Source organism: Zalophus californianus, chromosome 17 (genome assembly GCF_009762305.2).
Source record: "Zalophus californianus isolate mZalCal1 chromosome 17, mZalCal1.pri.v2, whole genome shotgun sequence".
In the NCBI taxonomy this organism is placed as follows: Eukaryota; Metazoa; Chordata; class Mammalia; order Carnivora; family Otariidae; genus Zalophus; species Zalophus californianus.
Window position 1 is genome coordinate 6110587 of NC_045611.1, and position 7205 is coordinate 6117791.

The following is a 7205-nucleotide window of genomic DNA, read 5'->3' on the forward strand; positions in this document are numbered from 1 at the left end:
TAGAGCTACCATTCGATCCAGCAATTGCACTACTGGGTATTTACCCCAAAGATACAAATGTAGGGATCCAAAGGGGTACGTGCACCCCAATGTTTATAGCAGCAATGTCCACAATACCCAAACTGTGGAAAGAGCCAAGATGTCCATCGACAGATGAATGGATAAAGAAGAAGCGGTATATATACACAATGGAATATTATGCAGCCGTCAAAAGGAATGAGATCTTGCCATTTGCAACGATGTGGATGGAACTGGAGGGTGTTATGCTGAGTGAAATAAGTCAATCAGAGAAAGACATGTATCATATGACCTCACTGATAGGAGGAATTCTTAATCTCAGGAAACAAATTGAGGGTTGCTGGAGTGGTGGGGGGTGGGAGGAATTGGGTGGCTGGGTGATAGACATTGGGGAGGGTATGTGCTATGGTGAGCACTGTCAATTGTACAAGACTGATGAATCACGGATCTGTACTTCTGAAACAAATAATGCAATATATGTTAAGAAAAAAAAGTAGACGAAGATAGCAGGAGGGGAAGAATGAAGAGGAGTAGGTTGGAGGGGGAGACGGACCATTAGAGACGATGGACTCTGAAAAACATACTGAGGGTTCCAGAGGGAAGGGGGGGTGGGGGGATGGGTTAGCATGGTGATGGGTATTAAAGAGGGCACGTTCTGCGTGGAGCACTGGGTGTTATGCACAAACAATGAATCATGGAACACTACATCAAAAACTAATGATGTAATGTATGGTGATTAACATAACAATAAAAAGTTATTTAAAAAAAAGGAGGGCATGTATTGCATGGAGCACTGGGTGTTATACGCAAACAATGAATCATGGAACACTACATCAAAAACTAATGATGTAATGTATGGTGACATAAGAAAAAAAAAGTATATGGATTAAGAAGGAAGAAATAAAACTGTCTTTGTTCTCAGATGACATGATCACTTCACAGAAAATCCAAAATTTAAAAAAAAATCCAAGCTAATTCACAAAGAATCTTGAAACTAATTTGTGATTACAGTGAGGTTGTGGGGACAAGGTTAATATACAAATGTCAATTGCTTTCCTATATACCAACAATGAACAAGTAGAATCTAAAACTAAAAACAGTATCATTTACATTAGCACCCAAAAATGAAATATGTAGGTATAAATTGACCAAATCATGCCTAAGATCTATATGAGGAAATGACAAAACTATGATGAAAGAAATAAAATATGAACTAAATACATGGAAAGATATCCCATGTTCATGGATAGGAAGCATCAGGATGTCAGTTCTTCCGAATTTGATCCATAGATTCAGTGCAATCCCAATCAAAATCCTGGAAATTGAGATGTTGTCCAGATATTGACAAACCGATTCTAAAGTTTATGGAGAGGCAAAAGACTCAGAATAGTCAACACGATATTGAGAAAGAACAAAGTTGCAGGACTGACACTCAGACTTTAAGACTTACTATAAAGCTAGTCACCAAGACAGTATGGTATTGGAGAAAGGAGCAAAGGAGCAGAAGCAATTCAATGGAGCAAAAATAGTCTCTTCAACAAATCATGCAGGAACACCTGGGCATCCACATGTGGAAGAATGAGTCTAGATACAGACCTTATACCCTTATAAACATTAACCTAAAATTATCACAGACCTAAATGTAAATCAGAAAAAATAAACTCCTAGAAGATAACATAGGAGAAAATCTAGAGGACCTTAGTTAGAGCGCTGACTTTTTATATATGTCACCAAATGCTCAATCCATGAAATAAATAATCAATAAGCTGGACTTCACTAAAATTAAAAACTTCTGCTCTGTAAGACAGTGTCAAGAGAATGAGAAGACAAAATACAGACTGGGGGAAAATATTTGAAAAACACACGTCTAGTAAATGACTCCTCCAAAATAAACAAAGAGCTCTTAAAACTCCATGGTAAAAAACAAATAACCCAATTAAAAAATGGGCCAAGAATCTTAACAGACATCACTCCATAGAAAATATATAGATGCCAATAAGCATATGAAAAGATACTCCACATTATATGTCATCAGGGAAATGTAAATTAAAACAACAATCAGATATCACTATATACCTGTTAGAATGGCCCAAGTCCAGCATGGAGCACTGGGTGTTATGAACAAACAATGAATCATGGAACACTGCACCAAAAACTAATGATGTAATATATGGTGATTAACATAACAATAAAAAATTTAAAAAAAAAAAAGAATGGCCCAAGTCCAGAACACCGACAACATCAAATGATGGCGAGAATATGGAGCAACAGGAATTCTCATTCATTGCTGGTGAGAATGCAAGATGGTACAGCCACTTCTGAATTCAGTTTGGTGGTTTCTTACAAAACTAAACATACTCTTACCATGCAATCCAGCAATTGTTGCTCCTTGATATTTACCCAAAGGAGTTAAAAACTTATGTCCAAACAAAAACCTGCACATGGATGTTTGTAGCGGCTTTCTTCATAATTCCCAAAATTTGGAAGCAAGCAAAATGTCCTTCAGTAGGTGAATGGGTAAACTGGTACACCCAGGCAATGGAATATTATTCATCACTAAAAAGAAATGCATTATTGAGCCATAAAAGACATAGAGGAACCTTAAATACATATTACTAAGCGAAAGAAGCCAATCTATATGAGGCTACATACTTATGATTCCACCTATATTACATTCTGGAAAAGACAAAACCATGGAGACAGTAACAAGATCAGTGGTTGCCAGAGATCAGGGGAGAGGGAGGGATGATTAGGGCAGTAAAACTGCTCTGTATGATATCATAATGATAGATACATGTCATTATACATTTCCAGACCCATAGATGTACAACACCAAAAGAGAACTGTGATGTAAACTATAGACTTTGGGTGATTATGATAGGTCAATGTAGGCTCATCAATTATAACCAGTCCAATCTGGTGGGGGATATTGATGATGGGAGATGCTGTGCATGTTTGGGGGTAGGGAGTATATCTCTGTACTTTCCCTTCTATTTTGCTGTGAATCTAAAACTCTGAAATAACTAAAGTATTGACTAAAAAGAAGGAGAAAGAAATTTTAGTATTAGTACAATCTTACCTTCCATAGTCATAAAGGCCCAAGAATGAAGCTAGGTCTGATCTGAAGACAGGCCCAGAGAGTAGATCTAGGAGTAGGGAGTTGGGGAATACAGACTAAGAGCTTGAATTTTGGGGGGTAGACAGAATGAGGTTAAAACCCTAACTCTGCCATTTACTGGCCATGTGACCTTGAGCAAGGGCCTAGCCTTCTTTGAGTTCTCAGATTTCTCCTTTATAAAGAGTGGTAGAAAGCAGCAGATGCAAGGAAGTGGTAGTATAAACAGTAGTAGTCTTCTAGGGTGGCTGGGGGTGGGGGATCAAATAAGATGATGCAGAGAAAGAGTGAAGAATCACATCTTGTATACAGTAAACACAAAACAGCTTTTTAAAAAGAAAAAATACATCAAAGCTCTGAGCAAGAAGGGAATGCTGAGCATAGATGCTTGGTCACTGGGGGTGAAAGTGAATCCCTAAGGCAGTGTGTCCTGCAGGGTAACCCTTGAGTACCAGGTTCTCTGCCAAGCCCTGAGAGTATTAATAGGCTTGGTTTTGTTTTCAGGATGAAATCATAACAGGAAAAAGTATAAAGACCTTTTATTTTTTTTTTTAATAATCTAGCGAAATGTGTTACTCGTCCTAAGTGAGTTGCTAATGGAACTAATCTACTGGCCACAGCATGTATTTAGCAGAACAGTCACAAATGTTTAGAAACAAGACTATCACTCTGTCAATGAGGATGCCCTGTCCTCAAAAAGTGGAGCTTCTTAGGGACCAAAGGTGAGGCTACAGAGACAGTAAGTAATCTGGTCACACCAAGGGAGAGACAAACAGAAAACCAGACAGATCTGCTGCAGAAAGCAGCTGATGCAAGCCTGAGCTGACCTTTGAAGGTTATGCTCATTGCAAATTCCTTTTCCTTAAGGGTTGTCAGGCTGTCAAAGTAAAATTTTCAAAAAGTTAAAAACATGATTCTCATATAAACAATGAGCATATGCCAAAGTTTTATTTAACTTATCAGTGAGAGAACCAGGAGGATGACAAAGCTGGATACAGAAATCAATACATACAGGAGGGGGATGGCTGCATGAAGTCTGCTAAATCAGATTCTAAACTAGCTAGTGTCCTACAAGGCAATAAAAGCATAACCACTGGGTTATCTTCCTATTGCACATAAATCATTTGCATCTCTACCAGACAAAAACAATTTGTTCCTTGTCAGTTATTAGTAAATAGTAAACAAAATTACATTCCCCTAGAGCAGGGGATCAGCAAACTAAGGCATATGGGCCATTCTGTTCTGCCTCATGTTTCTGTAAATAAAGTTTTATTGGAATATAGTCACACACATTTGTTTTCCTACTATCTGTGGCTTCTTCCAATACAACAGCAAAGTTGATTAACTGTGACAGAGAACATATGGCTTGAAGAGCCTAAAATATTTGTTATCCGGTTTGTTTGTGTTTTTTTAAGTCTTCTGATTTTTTTTTATTACTCAAAAAAGCTTCATTTTTTTATTTAGCTTTCTGACTCTGCTTGGGCCTTCAACACTTTCACAATGATTTTCTGCTCCTCGATAAAGAAAGCATGCTTGATCATGTCACGAACACACTTAGCACACATGGAACCACCATAGGCCCTGCTGACGTGTTTTTTCGTTTTGGACAACCTCATAAGGACTTTAGGTCTCACAGCACGAACTCCTCGAAGTCAGCCTGAGCACACACCACATGCAGATTTTGGTGCTTTCCCAACCTTCTTGGTATAAAGGTAAATGATTCTATTACCAGGGGTTCGGGACAGCCTAGTTTTGTTAGAGGTTGTATTATAGGACAGCCTACAACGGTAGGTCAAACGCTGGACCATTCTGAATGCCTATGGACGCCGTCCCTGGAAGAGGGCTGTTATCTGGCTTTTTATAGAATATGTTTGCTGACCCCTGCCCTAAATAGTCAACACTTAGGTGGGCTTGTTACTCAGTATTCTAGTATGACAGTGAAAAGATATGCAAGTATCAAATCATCACAATGTACACTTCAAGTATCTTACAATTCTTTTCGTCAATTATATCTCAATAAAGCTGAAAAAAGGTAAAAAATTCTGCACTAGGGAAAAAAAGAAAGGACATGCTGGGATCTTTTGGCTTTATTTACAAATTTCAGCTAGACAGAGGTACAGACCAATCGATAGATAAATAGATGGTAGATAGATAGATAGATAGATAGATAGATAGATAGATAGATAGACGAATAGTTGTTTTTTGTTTTTTGGTTTTTGTTTTTTGAAACAAGGCTAACTGCCCTTCAGGATAAATGCAACTTCCACTCCAATAACTATGGCTGAGGAAGTCTACCACTTTCTAGGGAAAGGATTATATAGATAGTCAACCATTATTTTTTTTAAGATTTTATTTATTTATTTGAGAGAGAGTGAGTGAGAGAGAGAGAGAGAGAACACAAGCTGGGGGAGAGGCAGAGGGAGAAGCAGACTTCTTGCTGAGCAAGGAGCCCGACATGGGGCTCCATCCCAGGACCCTGAGATCATGACCTGAGCGGAAGGCAGACGCTTAACTGACTGAGCCACCCAGGCACCCCTGGCCACCATTATTAATATAGAATTAACAGAAGGGGAAGATACTCAGCAGAAAGAGTAAAATGTCCTGAAGACTCTCCTTGGCCCACAGCTCAACTTTTTGGTTCACTCTTTCCTTTGGTGAGACCTTGCCCACACAGCACTAAGAACTGGATTTGACCCCATCTCTGTCTGGAATGGCAGCTATTCCCTGAAAGACTTGGAGGACACTTGGAGGCCCTGTTTGAGAGTGTCTTAAATGAAGGCAGAGAGGGGAGTGGGGAGAACTATAAGGATGTCCATTGCAGAATTCTTCAATGGGAACAAAGTAGAAATTACCTAAATTTTCAATGATAGGGCATGCTTAAATAAAAACGGCTTAAATTAAGTCACACAATAAATACTCTGAAGTCATTAGAAATGGAGATAAAGCTGTGTATTCGGGAAGACATCATTATATATTGTGGAAAGAACAAATCTGGTCCCAAAAAGCATGTACAATATGATTTATTGTTTTAAAAGATACAAATGCATGAAAAAATCTGGAGGGACAAACATCAACTTGATAATAGTTATTACTACTGGGTAGTGAACTTTTATTTTCTTCTTTGTGATCATCTGGTTTTCTTTATCCTAATTGTTCTATGGTGGGTATGAAATGACCTGTATCATAAATAAATATTAAAGAGTATTTTAAAAGACCTTCTTCATAGGGAGCTGTGTTATATCAGTTGTTAAGAGAGGGCAACTTGTTTTTATTTCCAATATATGCATCTATGTCAATTTAAGATTTTTTATTAAAAGGATGTAGTATAAATACTTATCCCCAAATAATCTAATGCATCCATGTCATTATAAACCATTATATGAAAAGTAACTTTCCCAAGGAGGACAGGTTATCACAGAGGAGCCAAAAAGAAAGAGAAAGAACATGAGTGGATGCGTATGCTACGGCAAATACTGACAAGTCAAATTAGCTATCTTTTTCAGAACAATGTTAATCCAATTAAGATTCTAATCATTTGATACAAATATGACTAATATAAACCAGCACTTCACATGATAGTATGTAAAACTAACCCATGTGACCCTCTACATAAAGAATATGCCATATAAAATGGTAACTTTTTAGGACCAACAAATATTAAGAATGCAATAACATTCTACCTCCCTTTCTTATTTTCCAAGTGACATCCTTGGCCAGCTCCTGGCATTCTGCACATTGCAATATGCCAGGCACTCTCTGGGTAAAAAGATCATGGACATCGATCCAACACCCCCATTCCAATCTGTTTGGATCTGTTGCCCACATGCAATCTGGTCCTGAGGTCAAACTGTTCAACTGAAATCTGAACAACTATTTTGCTCAGAGTTTTCTGTTTTTACAAAACAACAAAATATAAAAGGACATGAATACCACAAGATATGTATCTAACACATTTGTTCAACAGCATGAATTGTAAATTTTACATATGGTACATTAGTGTCTAGGTTCTAAGTGAATGGTACTTCAAATCCCCTTCTTTGTCTAGAATAATAAAGAAGTATAGAGTGACAGT

At 37.8% G+C, this 7205-nt stretch overlaps 1 pseudogene; it reads right to left on the minus strand.

Moving 5' to 3' along the window:
• Window positions 1–4593: 4593 nt before the first annotated feature.
• LOC113935464 lies at window positions 4594–4941 on the minus strand (annotated as a pseudogene).
• Window positions 4942–7205: the final 2264 nt, after the last annotated feature.